This window comes from Microcaecilia unicolor, chromosome 3 (genome assembly GCF_901765095.1).
Source record: "Microcaecilia unicolor chromosome 3, aMicUni1.1, whole genome shotgun sequence".
NCBI classification, from domain to species: Eukaryota; Metazoa; Chordata; class Amphibia; order Gymnophiona; family Siphonopidae; genus Microcaecilia; species Microcaecilia unicolor.
Window position 1 is genome coordinate 46775068 of NC_044033.1, and position 15415 is coordinate 46790482.

A 15415-nucleotide genomic window follows, 5' to 3' on the forward strand; every position below is an offset into this window, starting at 1 on the left:
TCATGGCAGGCTGAATGCGGCTTACATGGGGCAATGGAGGGTTAAGTGACTTGCCCAGAGTCACAAGGAGCTGCCTGTGCCTGAAGTGGGAATCGAACTCAGTTCCCCAGGACCAAAGTCCACCACCCTTACCACTAGGCCACTCCTCCCTTGTATGGTGAGCCCTCAAGGAACAGTGAAAAAACCTAGTATACCACTACAGTAGTCCTGAAGCTTGCCGGTGTCACCTATATATAGGTACAGTAGGTATTTAGTGGGTTTTGGAGGATTCACACGTTCCACAAGTGTACCAGTTAGAGTGGGATATGGGCCTGGGTCCCTTTTATGTACAGTCCACTGCATTAGGGTGAATGCCAGGGGAGAAATGCTAGTCTCGCTTGAGTTAAATGCCAGGTGTTAAAAACTAGCCCTTGTTGAATTAAATGCCAGTGGTGAAATACTAGTCCTACTCCCCTTTCCCAGAGCCCCCGATACCATTCATATCTAGAACTCACTGACTAAAATCCAATAGCAGTTCCACATCCAGAAAGGCCTTATAAGCTGCTCCACCACCTACATGCACAAACTTTGGAAGATCAGCAATCATTTGCTGCATAGCCCCTAGGGCAACATGTGACCCTAAATAGACTTTCTTGAGGAGAAACCCAACTTGGCCAAGTTTTGGCTTTGCCTTCATCAGGGGTTACCAGATTCCTTCAAAGCAAATGCTGGAACATTCAATGGAACATCTTCAGCAGAGTGTCTTTGTGTCTGTTACATATAGTGTTTGTTTTGAAGGAATCTGGTGACCTCTGACGAAGGCAGGTGAACTCTCGTTTGTTCCACATTCCCTGGATCACCTTTGCTGCCTGAGGCCCCCTTTTACTACGGCATGCTCATGTTTTTAGCGCGTGCAAAAATTGTGGGCGCGCTAAACGTTAGAAACGCCCATAGGAATGCATTGGCGTCTCTAATGTTTAGCACACCCACAATTTTAGCATGCACTAAAAACGTGAGTGCGCCTTAGTAAGAGGGGGCCTGTGTGTTTCTGCAGAGGTTCTTCTTTTTTGGCACAATGCCCCCTCCTTTATTTATTTATTTGTTGCATTTGTGTCCCACATTTTCCCACCTATTTGCAGACTCAATGTGGCTTACAATAATACATCCTAACAATCGTCAATCAAGAGTAGATAAAACCATTGGTTACATAAAGAACAAGTGTAACATAATGGATAAAATCAATTCAATAAATCAGAAAACAAAATGATTAAACAATTCGATAAATCAAAAAAAACCAACAGACATTCTCTAGTAAGTAATGATGTGTTGGAGTTCCTGTTCTTGATTATTATGGTAAGTCTTGTTAAAAAGGTAGGTCTTTAGTGATTTTCGGAAGTTGATAAGGTCATGAATATTTTTTACGTTAAGTGGTAGTGTATTCCACAGTTGCGTGCCAATGTAAGAAAAGCAGGATGCATGAACTAGTGGTGACTCCAGCACAACATCCCTCTTTCTCCTTTTACCAAACATCCCCTTCTCCTACATTCTCTGCCCAGCAGCATTACTTATTTATTTTATTTATTATATTTGTATCCCAGATTTTCCCACATATCAGTAGGCTCAATGTGGCTTACAGGTTCTGGAAAGGAGAGTACCAATTCCAGGGATACATACATAGTGGAATACAGAGTAAAAGTAGGTTCAAAGTGGCTGATAAGGTTCCAGAGAATACAAACTCTGGTGGACAAATACAGAGTAGCATATAGAGTAAAAGTAGTCCCAGTAAGGTTGATAAGTTTCCGTAGAAGAGAATACAACTACTAGTACTACTACTTAACACTTCTAAAGCGCTACTAGGGTTACGCAGCGCTGTACAGTTTAACAAAAAAGGACAGTCCCTGCTCAAAGGAGCTTACAATCTAATGGACAAAATGTGCGGTCAATCAAATTGGGGCAGTCTAGATTTCCTGAATAGAGGTATAATGGTTAGGTGCCGAAGGCAACATTGAAGAGGTGGGCTTTGAGCAAGGATTTGAAGATGGGCAGGGAGGGGGCTTGGAGTATGGGCTCAGGAAGTTTATTCCAAGCATAGGGAGAGGCGAGGAAGAAAGGGCGGAGCCTGGAGTTGGCGGTGGTGGAGAAGGGTACAGAGAGGAGGGATTTGTCCTGTGAGTGGAGGTTTTGGGTAGGAGCGTAAGGGGAGATAAGGGTAGAGAGGTAATGAGGGGCTGCAGATTGAGTGCATTTGTAGGTTAGTAGGAGAAGCTTGAACTGTATGCGGTACCTGATTGGAAGCCAGTGAAGTGACTTGAGGAGATATGAGCATATCGGTCCATGCGGAAGATAAGACGTGCAGCAGAGTTCTGAACGGATTGAAGGGGGAATAGATGGCTAAGTGGGAGGCCAGCGAGGAGTAGGTTGCAGTAGTCAAGGCGAGAGGTAATGAGAGAGTGGACGAGAGTTCGGGTGGTGTGTTCAGAGAGGAAAGGGCGAATTTTGCTGATGTTATAGAGAAAGAAACGACAGGTCTTGGCTATCTGCTGGATATGCGCAGAGAAGGAGAGGGAGGAGTCGAAGATGACTCCGAGGCTGCGTGCAGATGAGATGGGGAGGATGAGGGTGCCATCGACTGAGATAGAGAGTGGAGGGAGAGGAGAAGTGGGTTTGGGTGGAAAGACAATAAGCTCTGTCTTGGCCATGTTCAGTTTCAGGTGGCGGTTGGACATCCAGGCAGCAATGTCGGATAAGCAGGCCGACACTTTGGCCTGGGTTTCCGCAGTGATGTCTGGTGTGGAGAGATAAAGCTGGGTGGCATCAGCATAGAGATGGTATTGGAAACCGTGAGATAAGATCAGCGAGCCCAGGGAAGAGGTGTAGATTGAAAAAAGAAGGGGTCCAAGCACAGATCCCTGAGGAACTCCAACAGAGAGCAGGATGGGGGTGGAGCAAATACAGAGTAGAATACAGGGTAGAAGTACAACTAATTATAACTGGAGTGGTTTGATTCATGTGGAATGATATAGGGGTGGCAAAAACATATAGTAAAAACATTTTTAGGTATATTAGAACCAAAAAGCTGGCAAAAGAATCAGTTGGACCACTAGATGACTGAGGGGTAAAAGTGGCACTCAGGGAAAACAATGCCATAGTGGAGAGATTAAATGAATTCTTTGCTTTGGTCTTCACCGAGCAAGATATGGGAGAGATACCGGTGCCAGAAAAGGTATTCAAAGTTGACAAGTCAGAGAAACTGAATGAAATCTCTGTAAAGATGTAATGGCACAATTTGACAAATTGAAGAGTAGCAAATCACCAGGACCGGATGGTATCCATCCCAGAGTACTGATAGAATTGAAAAATGAACTTGCAGAACTATTGTTAGTAAATATGTAATTTATCTTTAAAATCAAGCATGGTACCAGAAGATTGGAGGGTGGCCAAAGTAACGCCGATTTAAAAAAAAAAGGGTCCAGAGGTGATCCAGGAAATTATAGACCCATGAGTCTGACATTGGTGCCAGGCAAAATGGTAGAAACCAGCATGAAGAATACAATTACAGAGCATATTCAAAAACATGGATTAGTGAGACAAAGCCAACATGGATTTAGTAAAGGGAAATCTTGCCTCTTCAATCTACTACATTTCTTTGAAGGAATGAACAAACGTGGACAAAGGTGAGCCGGTCGATACTGTGTATCAACCGGCTCACCTTTTTATGTTTCAACATTTTTATTGACCAACCAATACAGAAATAAAATTTTGCACATATGAATCTACAAAGCCAATTGTCGTCTGTGATCATTATCAGCATCAAACATTATTTCCCCCCCCCTTTTCACCCTCCCCCCCCATCCCTCCCTCCCTCCCCCTTCTTTCCAATGATACCATCCATTTGTTTACTCCTTCACCCCTCCCTCCCCAATCTCCCTCCTGTCTTGTATTCTGATAGCCCTGAAAGATCCCTTCCCCCTCCCTCCCGCCCCCCCTGCTGTCTTTTGACTACAGAATATGTGTGATCAGAATTATCTTTAACTTTCAGGGTGTCGCATTATGCCAATTAAGTAGTATACTACGTCCTCTAGGGCTTAATACCTCCAAATAAGGGCCCCATATCTGTTTAAAATGTGCATATCTCTTCGGGGAGCCCCTTGCCTCCCGTGCTTCCCATGTGGCTAAAAGGTGTACCTGATTTCTCCAGTGCCAGTAAGCCGGCGACTCCGGAGCCGTCCAATACTGCAGAACAGTTTTCCGCGCCACCAAGCTAAGCTTACGGCATAAGGTACGTGCCCCCGCTGAATGTGTCCTGAAGGCCCCTGTGGTGTCCAATACAAAGTGATCCCAAGTTCCCGTTACTGATGAACCCAGCATCCTGGACAAGAATCTCTCAACCTGTGTCCAGAAAGCCCTTACCCCTGGACATGCCCAAAACGCATGGAACAATGTATGCGGGGTTTGACTACACTTAATGCAACTCGCTCCTTGCGGGGCGCCTATATGTGACAACTGTTGCCCTGACATATATGCCCGCATGATTGTCCTATAGCCACACTCACGTAGCCTTTCATCTGACGTAAGGGTTGCTATTCCTTTCAGCATGGTTCCCCCTTCCCAGCCCACCAGGGTTCTCCCTGCCTCCTGTTCCCATCTACCTTTTATAACTTCGTAATTCTTTGCAGGAGGTCCCCGACGGGTCAATGCTTTATGAAGTGCCGACACTGACAGGCCTGTTGCTTCTATCTCTTGAAAAAAGTCCCTTACTTTTTGCCCCAAACCCTGTCTCAGCATATGTTGATCTAAGGCAGATATATAGTGTTTAATTTGGACATACGCGAACTTATTCCCCCAAGAAACTCCTACTCGTCTCTGCAATTCTTCATAACCTATTAGGTCTCCCTCTCTCCCCAGGAGGTGTTCCAGTTTCCTAATACCCTCTCTTTCCCATTTGATAAATACTGGATTATCTGTGCCTGACTGGAAAGTCGGATTCCCCCTTATTGCCAATTGGTCAGACACTGTGTAGCTCCCCCCCAACTTCCTCGCCAACCCTTTCCATACCTCTCTCATTGATGTGAGTATCACACATCCTCTAAATTGTCGCGGAAGTTGTTTCTGGGTCATATGCAACAAAGAGAGGAAATCATATGGGGCAAAATACTCCCTTTCCATATCAGTCGGTGTATATATGTTGGTCTTACAAACCCAGTCCCCCAGATGGCGTAGCAAGCAAGCTTGGTTATACACATACAAGTCGGGGATTCCCAGGCCCCCCTGATTCCAATTCCCTAACAAATAGGAAAACCTTATCTTTGGCTTCTTTGCTGCCCAACAGAAATTGATAAAAATTCCATAGAGCTTTTTCAAGTCTTTCCGAGTCAGACGAAGCGGTAATGTCCGCAACACATAGAGCCACTTGGGAAATATCATCATCTGCACTAAATTTATCCGTCCTCTCAAGGATAATGGGAGATTTCCCCAGTTTACCAGATGTTTCTTGGTTTCTCTCAACAAGTCTTTAATATTAAGCTCATATAACTTCTCCAATTCCAATGTCAATCTGATGCCCAGATATCTAAATGAGCCGTCTGCCCAAACTAATGGAAATGTTCCCCCCCATATCTGTCTCACCTCCTCTGAGGAGGCCAACGCTTCTGACTTAGCTAAATTTATACGTAAGCCCGCAAATTCGCCATATTCCCGTATGATTTCCATTAAGGCTATAAATGATTCCCTCGGGTCAGTCAACAGCACCAGCAAATCATCTGCGAATGCTGCAATTTTAAAATCTCTATCTCCCACCCGTACACCTCTCACTGAAACATTATCTGCCACGTCTCTAATAAAAGGGTCTAGAGTTAAGACGAATAGCAAGGGCGATAGTGGGCATCCCTGCCTTGTTCCTTGGAGTATAGGAAAACATTCTGATTCTAAACCATTTACCAGAACTGTGGCCTGAGGTGCATGGTATAAGGCTTTGACTGCCGACATAAAACGCCCCCCAAACCCATATGTTTTTAGAGTAGTAAACATAAAATCCCATCGTACCTTGTCAAATGCCTTTTCAGCATCAAAGCTGACAAGCATTGACGGGATCCCACTCCTCTTTCGAGTCTCTAGCGCCATCAGTATTCTCCTTAGGTTTTTTGCTACTGTCCTCCCCTCCACAAATCCCACCTGCGCCTCATGCAGCAAGCTAGGTAACATTCCTGCCACTCGATTAGCCATTATCTTGGCCAATATTTTAGCTTCCACATTTAACAGAGAAATGGGGCGGTAGGACTCTGGCTTAGATGGATCCTTGCCCAGTTTTGGCAGGACTACAATTTGTGCCGAGGATAACGTATGCGGCATTTTCTCCTCTTCCACCATTCTATTTAAATATCTAGTCAACGTTGGTATGATTTCCTCTCCCAGTGTCTTGTAAAATTCCAGTCTGAGCCCATCCGGTCCCGGGGCTTTACCAAGTGAACCTCTTGCTATCACCAATGCCACCTCCTCTTCCTGTATTGATTCATTCAGCTTTTCTATGTCAATCTGCCTCAAAGTTGGCAGGTTAAGATTTTCTAAATAAAGATGTCCCGGCAGCCCCTGGTCTTGCGGCTTCTCATATAATCTGCTATAGAACTTTTGGAAGACCCCACATATATCCTCATCTTTCCGTACTACCTTCCCCTGATTATCCTTCAATTGAAGCACCCTTCCTCCTCCCCCTCTAGGCTTTGCCAAGCGAGCCAATAAGCGGCCCATCTTGTTACCATGTAAATATAATTGGTATTTATAATAGGCTTGGGATTTAGCTGCCCTTTGATGTAAAAGCTCATTTAATGCCACTTGCAATTCCATTAGGCGCGTTCTATGAGCCGTACTATGTGTCTGACCAAACTGTTTACGGGCTTTGCAAATTTGCGCACTCAGTCTCAAAATTTCTCTATTACGAGCCACCCTTACAAAATGTGAGTAACTGATGACTTCTCCTCTAAGTACCGCCTTCGCAGCATCCCAGTACAGAATTGGATCATTTACATGTCCCCCATTTAAATTTGTATAATCCCGCCAGCAACCCACAATTTTCTCCTTAAAACGTGTGTCCCTATATAACTCCATCGGGAACCTCCAACAGCCTCTGCCCCCCCTCTGAGAACTCGTGGACCATTCCATGAATACCCAAGCATGATCCGATATTGTATAGGTCCCTATCGGCTCACCTTTTTAAAAGGCATATGCAAAGTACCTCATGAAAGATTCCAGAGGAAATTGGAAAGTCATAGGATAGGAAGTAGTGTTCTGCTGTGTATTAAAAACTGGTAAAAAGATAGAAAATAGAGAGTAGGGTTAAATGGTCAGTATTCTCAATGGAGAAGGGTAGATAGTGGGGTTCCCCAGGGGTCTGTGCCAGGACCGCTGCTTTTTAACATATGTATAAATGATCTAGAGATGGGAGTAACTAGTGAGGTAATTAAATTTGCTGATGACACATTCAAAGTTGTTAAATCACAAGGGGATTGTGAAAAATTACAAGAGGCCCTTACAAGACTGGGCATCCAAATCACAGATGACATTTAATGTGAGCAAGTGCAAAGTCATGCATGTGGGAAAAAGGAATCCGAACTATAGCTACTTGATGCAAGGTTCCACATCAGGAGTCACCACCCAGGAAAAGGATCTAGGTGTCATAGTTGATGAAACGTTGAAACCCTATGCTCAGTGTGCAGTGGCATCAGAGAAAGCAAATAGAATGGTAGATATTATTAGGAAAGGAATGGAAAACAAAAATGAGAATGTTATAATGCCTTTGTATTGTGACAGCATCTAGAATACTATCTGCAATTCTGGTCACCGCATCTCAAAAAAGATATAGTGGAATTAGAAAAGGTACAAAGAAGGGTGACGAAAATAATAAAGGGGATGGGACAACTTCCCTATGAGTAAAGGCTAAAGCAGCTAGGGCTCTTCAGCTTGGAAAGAAGGCGGCTGAGGGGAGATATGATAGAGGTCTATAAAATAATGTGTAGAGTGGAACAGGTAGACGTGAATTGCTTGTTTACTCTTTCCAAAAATACTAAGATTAGGGGACACGCAATTAAGCTACAAAGTAGTAAATTTAAAACAAATTGGAGAAAAAATTTCTTCACTCAATGTGTAATTAAATTCTGGTAATGTGGTAACAGCAGTTAGTTTAGAAGGGTTTAAAAAAGGTTTGGATAACGTCCTAAAAGAAAAGTCCATAAGCCATTATTAAGATGGACTTGGGGAAAATCCACTGCTTATTTCTAGGATAAGCACCACAAAATATATTGATTGTACTGTTTTGGGACCTTGCCTGGTACTTGTAACCTGGATTGGCTACTGTTGGAAACAGGATGCTTGGCTTGATGGACCTTTGGTCTGTCCCAATACAGCAACGTTTATGTTCTTAGTATCCCCTCATTCATGGTGCCCTGCACAGTCACACAGATTATGCACCCAAAAAGCTTGCCTGAGCTGAGTCAGAAGTTGAGCAGTAGAGCTGTGCTGGGAGTGAAAATGGAAAGCCAGGGCTTAGTAGCAGAGCCAAGAGGAAAATCAAACCAAGAACCCCTTACCCCCTTCCAAACTCCACCCATCTCTCCTGTAACCTCTTCATGCTCCTACCATACTATTTCTTTGGGAGGATGCAGCAGAATAAGCCCACTTAATCTAACACCACGGTTTACCATAACAAGGGAATGACTTTTTCTTTTTATGAAAAAAGAGAGATGGTGTTACTTTCTATTTTCTTTTCAATTTGAGACTCAATCATAGGCCTGTGCAGTTCAGAGCTGCCAAAGAGAAGCAATTGTAAAGATATTTTTCAGACTACGGTATCTAAAATTGACATAATCCCCTCCTGCTCCCTTATATCTTTCCAGTAAAATAACACATTAATTCTGGTAACTACAGTGGTGAAGAAGAAAGGCAAAATATAGTTATTGCCTTGATCCAGCCTAGCTGGCACAGAAATCTTTGTCAAGCCTCTCAAGACTTAACTGTAAAGTCTCAATATCTTGAAGTATAACCTTGGCACACCAGAACACACCTGAAGTCTCCTTATTTTCTGAAGTTTCCTTTATTGAATAAATACTCACAGTCAGATGTTCAGAAGTGTTGCCCCAGGGCACAGAGACCCTGTAATTCTGACAGCTGGATCAGTGGTTGGAGGTAGAAATCTGAAGAGATGCAGCTGTATTGCAGAGGTGAGAAAATAGTTGAACAGGTAGAAGTAGCTCAGAGCTGGGTGACTGGAGAGTGCACTATCTCATTAGGAAGATATATTCAAGGTAAAAAACCAAGTTCGTTCCAAGGAGTTTAGCAGGACAAGTGCTGTCTGAAGCAAGATGGAGAATGCCTCAAGAAGGAAGAGACAGAGAGGCCAAGAAGGCTCACACATGCCCAGGCAGGAGGGGTAAAGAGACCAATGGGGACAGAGCCTGTCATCAGGTAGTAAGGGTGGTCCTAGAGGACAGCCCTCAATTGGAGGCAAAGGTCATACCTGGCTGACCTCTCAGGACAGAGATAGTAAGAATGACCAGGAAATGATAGCAGGTAGCAGGGCTTTTTATATGCCAGTACGCACCGGTACGGCGTACTGGCACCTTTTTTCCCGGGCGAGTCCTGCACCCTTCCTCTCACTCCCTACTTACTGTTTTTCTAGGATTTGGCAGCGCGAACGGTGCAGGCAGCGATTGAGAGAGACTGGCAGTGTCGGAGCTTCCCTCTGCGAGTCCCGCCTACTTTGTTTCAACTTCCTGTTTCCGCATAGGCGGACTCGCAGAGGGAAGCTCCGATGCTGCCAGCCTCTCTCAATTGCTGCCTGCACCGTTCATGCTGCCAAGTCCAATGCTGGCAGCCTTTATTGCTTTGTAGCAGGTATGGAAGGCTGTGGAGAAGGAAGACGAGCTGGGAGGAGGATGGGCTGGGGGAAGAAGAATCGCTGGACATTGATGGAAGGGGAGGGCAGGGAAGAGAGAATCGCTGGACATGGAGGGGAGGGCAGGGGAGAGAGGAGAATCACTGGACATGGATGACAGGGGGCAGAGAAGAATCGCTGGACATGGATGGCAGGGGAGGACAGGGGGCAGAGAAGAATCGCTGGACATGGATGGCAGGGGAGGGCAGGGGAGAGAGGAGACATACCGGACATGAATGGGAGGGCAGGGAAGAGAGATTCGCTGGACATGGATGGAAGGGGAGGGCAGGGGAGAGAGGAGAATCGCTGGACATGGATGGCAGGGAAGGACAGGGGACAGAGGAGAATCGCTGGACATGGATGGAGGGGAGGGAAGACAGGAAGGAGATGCACATGGGTGGGAGGGGAGAGCAGGGAAGAGAGGAGAAATGCTAGAAATGGATGGAGAGGAGAGCAGGAGAAAGAGGAGAATTGCTGGACATGGATGGATGGAGGGGTTTGGGGGGAGAGAGGAGAAATGCTGAACTTGGATGGAGTAGAGAGGAGAGAGAATTATTGCTTTATATGAATAAGGGGAGGGAAGAGAGGAGAACTGCTGGACATGGATGGAGGGGAGGAGAGAGGAGAACTGCTGGACATGGATGGAGGGGAGGAAAGAAAAAAAAGAAGAAGATGCACATGGATGGAGATGAAGGAAAGGGAACAGAGAAAAACTGCACATGGATGGAGAAAATAGGCAAAAGCTGGATCCACTGTATACCTCCTCCAGTCAATTCCACGGATGAGGACACAGCTTTTACTTATGGATGTAGGGCAAGAAATGAAGAAGAAAGGAGGAAAGTAAAGAAATAAATGGAAAGGATGCCCTGGAAACAGAGTTAAGAGAACAGATAGAGAGCAGCAGAATCAGAGACTGGGACCAATATGGATAGTAAAACAAAGTCACCAGACAACAAAGGTAGAAAAGAATAATTTTATTTTAGTGTTTGTAATATGTCCAATTTGAGAATTTACATCTGCTGTCTTATATTGCACTGGGTATACTGGAGCTGTAACAGCTTACAGAAATGATTTATAATGAAAAAAAATCACGTTATTTTTTTCTCCTATACTAGTATAATATTTTCAATGATGTCTGTTTATATGTGCCATGGCTGGTGTAAGCGGTGTGGCTACTGTGGGTGTGGCTATCATAGGGGTGGAGCCATATGTGGTGACCCCGGCACCTTTTTTTCTACAAACAAAGCACTGGCAGGTAGACAAAGGAGCCAAGCTTGGCTGAGAAAGAGAAGAGGTCTAGGCAGCAGCACAAACCAATAGTAACAGTTCTAATACAGTCAGGCAAGTGTGGCTGCATTGCCTGTGAAGCGAAGATACATACCTATAGCAGGTATTCTCCGAGGACAATAGGCTGATTGTTCTCACATGTGGGAACCGGCATTTTAGCAAGCAAAATCTAAAAAAATCTTGCCAGAGCCTTCTGGCGCACATGCGCGTCTGATTTCCCGCCGTTGCTTGAGCATTCCCGCTCAGTTTAATCAAAAAGCAAATAAAAAACCACAACTCCAAAGGGGAGGTGGGCGGGCTTGTGATAACAATCAGCCTGCTGTCCTCGGAGAATACCTGCTACAGATATGTATCTTCGCTTTCTCCGAGGACAAGCAGGCTGCTTGTTCTCACATGTGGGGTATCCCTAGCAACCAGGCGCACTCAAAACAATGAACATTGGTCAATTGGGCTATAACATAGATTGACCTGAAACCATAAAAAACTGAGAGTGCAGCTTGGAACAGAACAAAAATGGGTCTAGGGGGATGGAGTTGGATTCTAAACCCCGAACAGATTCTGCAGCACCGACTGCCCAAACCGACTGTCGCGTTGGGTATGGGTATCCTGCTGGAGGCAGTAGTGAGATGTGAATGTGTGGACTGATGACCACGTTGCAGCCTTGCAAATCTCCTCAATGGAGGCTGACTTTAAGAGAGCCACTGACACAGCCATGGCTCTAACATTGTGAGCCATGACATGGCCCTCCAGAGTCAGCCCAGCTTGGGTGTAAGTGAAAGATATGCAATTTGCTAGCCAATTGGAGATTGTGCGTTTTCCGATGGCGACTCCCCTCCTGTTGGGATCAAAAGAAACAAACAACTGGGTGGACTGTCTAAAGGGCTTTGTCCGTGCCACGTAAAAGGCCAATTTTCTCTTGCAATCCAAGGTGTGCAAACTGCTTTTGCCAGGGCAGGTATGAGGACGGGGAAAGAATGTTGGCAAGACAATTGAATGGTTCAGATGGAACTCCGACACCACTTTTGGCAGGAACTTAGGGTGCATGTGGAGGACTACTCTGTTGTGATGGAACTTGATATAAGGTGCATGCACTACCAAGGCCTGAAGCTTACTGACTCTTTGAGCTGAAGTAACAGCCACCAAGAAAACGACCTTCCAGGTCAAGTACTTCAGATGGCAGGAACTCAGTGGCTCAAAGGAGCTTTCATCAGCTGGGTGAGTACGACATTGAGATGCCGTGACTCTGGTGGAGGTTTGACAGGGGGCTTTGACAAAAGCAAACCTCTCATGAAGCGAACAACTAAAGGCTGTCCAGAGATAGGCTTACCTTCTATATGGCGATGATAAGCACTAATCGCACTAAGGTGAACTCTTACGGAGTTTGTCTTGAGACCAGACTCTGACAAGTGTAGAAGGTATTCAAGCAGGGTCTGTGTAGGACAAGAAAGAGGATCTAGGGCCTTGCTGTCACACCAGATGGCAAATCTCCATTTGAAAGAGTAACACCTCTTCATGGAATCTTTCCTGGAAGCAAGCAAAACTTGGGAGACACCCTCTGAAAGACCCAAGGAGGCGAATTCTAAGCTCTCAACATCCAGGCCATGAGAGCCAGAGACTGGAGTTTAGGATGTAGAAGCGACTCTGAGAGATGAGGGTTGGAAAACAATCCAATCTCACGGTTCTTCGGAGGACAACTCCAGAAGAAGAGGGAACCAAATCTGATGCGGCCAGAAGGGTGCAATCAGGATCATGGTTCCGCAGCCTTGCTTGAGTTTCAGCAAAGTCTTCCCAACTAGAAGTATGGGAGGATAAGCATACAAAAGGCCTGTTCCCCAATGCAGGAAAAAGGCATCTGATGCTAGTCTGTTGTGAGCCTGAAGCCTGGAACAGAACTGAGGGACTTTGTGATTGATCTGAGTGGCAAAAAGATCCACTGAGGGGGTGCCCCACGCTCAGAAGATCTTACGGACTACGCCCATGTTCAGTAACCACTTGTGAGGTTGCATTATCCTGCTCAACCTGTCAGCCAGACTGTTGTTTACGCCTGCCAGATAAGTGGCTTGGAAGAACATGCCGTGACGGCAAGCCCAAAGCCACATCTGGACGGCTTCCTGACACAGAGGGCGAGATCCGGTGCCCCCCTACTTGTTGGTGTAATACATGGCAACCTGATTGTCTGTCTGAATTAAAATGATTTGGTTGGACAGCCGATCTCTGAAAGCCTTTAGAGCGTTCCAGATCGCTCTTAATTCCAGGAGGTTGATCTGCAGATCTCTTTCCTGAAAGGACCAGGCTCCCTGAGTGTGGAGCCCATCTACATGAGCTCCCCCCCCCCACCCCAGGAGAGACGCATCCGTCGTCAGCACTTTTCATGGCTGAGGAACTTGGAATGGTTGTCCCATGGTCAAATTGGATCGAATCATCCACCAGTGGAGACAATTCCAAAACCCGGTGGACAATTGGATGACATCCTTTAGATCCCCTGCAGCTTGAAACCACTGGGAAGCTAGAGTCCATTGAGCTGATCTCATATGTAGACGTGCCATGGGTGTGACATGAACTGTGGAGGCCATGTGCCCCAGAAGTCTCAACATCTGCCAAGCCATGACCTGGTGAGACGATCAAACCATGGACACCAGAGACAGAAGATTGTCCACCCTTGTCTCGGGAAGATAAGCTCGAGCTGTCTGAGTTAGCAACAGGGCTCCAATGAATTCCAATTTTTGGACTGGGGTGAGATGGGACTTGGGATAATTTATGACGAACCCTAGTAGCTCTAGCACCTGAATTGTCATTCGCATGGACTCCATAGCACCCTTCTTCGAGGTGCTCTTCACCAGCCAATTGTCGAGATAAGGAAACACATGCACTCCGTCTGCGTAGCGACACTGCGACTATAGCTAGGCATTTGGTAAACACTCTGGGTGCAGACTCCAGGCCAAAAGGCAGTACACGGTACTAAAAGTGCTGTGTTCCCAGCTGAAATCAAAGATACCTCCTGTGAGCTGGAAGTATCGAGATGCGAATGTAAGCATCCTTTAAATCCAGAGAGCATAGCCAATTGTTTTCCTGAATCATGGGAAGAAGGATGCCTAGGGAAACCATCCTGAACTTTTTTCGGACAAGAAATTTGTTCAGGGCCCTTAGGTCTAGGATGGGATGCATCCCCCCTGTTTTCTTTTGCACAAGGAAGTACCTGGAATAGAATCCCACCCCTTCTTCCCCTGGTGGAACGGGTTTGACCGCTTGAGCCTTCAGAAGGGCGGAGAGTTCCTCTGCAAGTACCTGTTTGTGCTGGGAACTGTAAGAATGAGCTCCTGGTGGACAATTTGGAGGTTTGGATTCCAGATTGAGGGTGTATTCTGACCGGACTATTTGAAGAACCCACCGGTCAGAGGTTATGAGAGGCCACCTTTGGTGAAAAAATATCAACCTCCTCCCGACCGGCAAGTCGTCCGGGTCAGACACTTTTACTGAGGCTATGCTGAACTGGAGCCAGTCAAAAGCCCGTCCCTTGCTTTTGCTGGGGAGCCGCAGAGGCTTTGGGCGCACACTGTTGATGGGAACGAGCGCGCTGGGACTGAGCCTGGACAGGCTGCCGAGAAGCAGGAGTGTACCTATGCCTAGCATAGGAATAGGGAGCACTCCTCTTCCCTCCAAAAAACCTCCTAGATGAGGAGGTACTAGCAGAAGACGCCCGGCGGGAGAGAATCCATAGCATCATTGTGCTTCTTGACCTGGTCAACCAGATCTTCTACTTTCTCACCAAAAAGGTTATCCCCATGGCAAGGAACATCCGCCATCCGCTGCTGGACCGAATGATCCAGGTCAGAGACACGCAGCCATGAGAGTCTGCGCATCACTATACCTTGGGCAGCGATCCTGGATGTTACATCAAAAGTGTCGAACGTACCCCTGGCCAGGAATTTCGACACACCTTCTGCTGCCTGACAACCTGACAAAAAGGCTCGACCTGCACTGGAGGGAGTGCATCAACCAAGCTAGACAGTTGCCTCACCGAGTTTCACAAGTGGATGCTCATGAAGAGCTGGTATGTCTGGATTTTGGCAGCGAGCATAACGGCCTGATACGCCTTCCTCCCAAAAGAGTCCAAGGTTCTAGATTCTCTGCCTGGGGGCGCCGAGGCATAGTCCCTAGTACTCTTGGCTCTTTTGAGAGCGGAGTCCACCACCATGGAATTGTGAGGTAGCTGAGACTTCATCAATC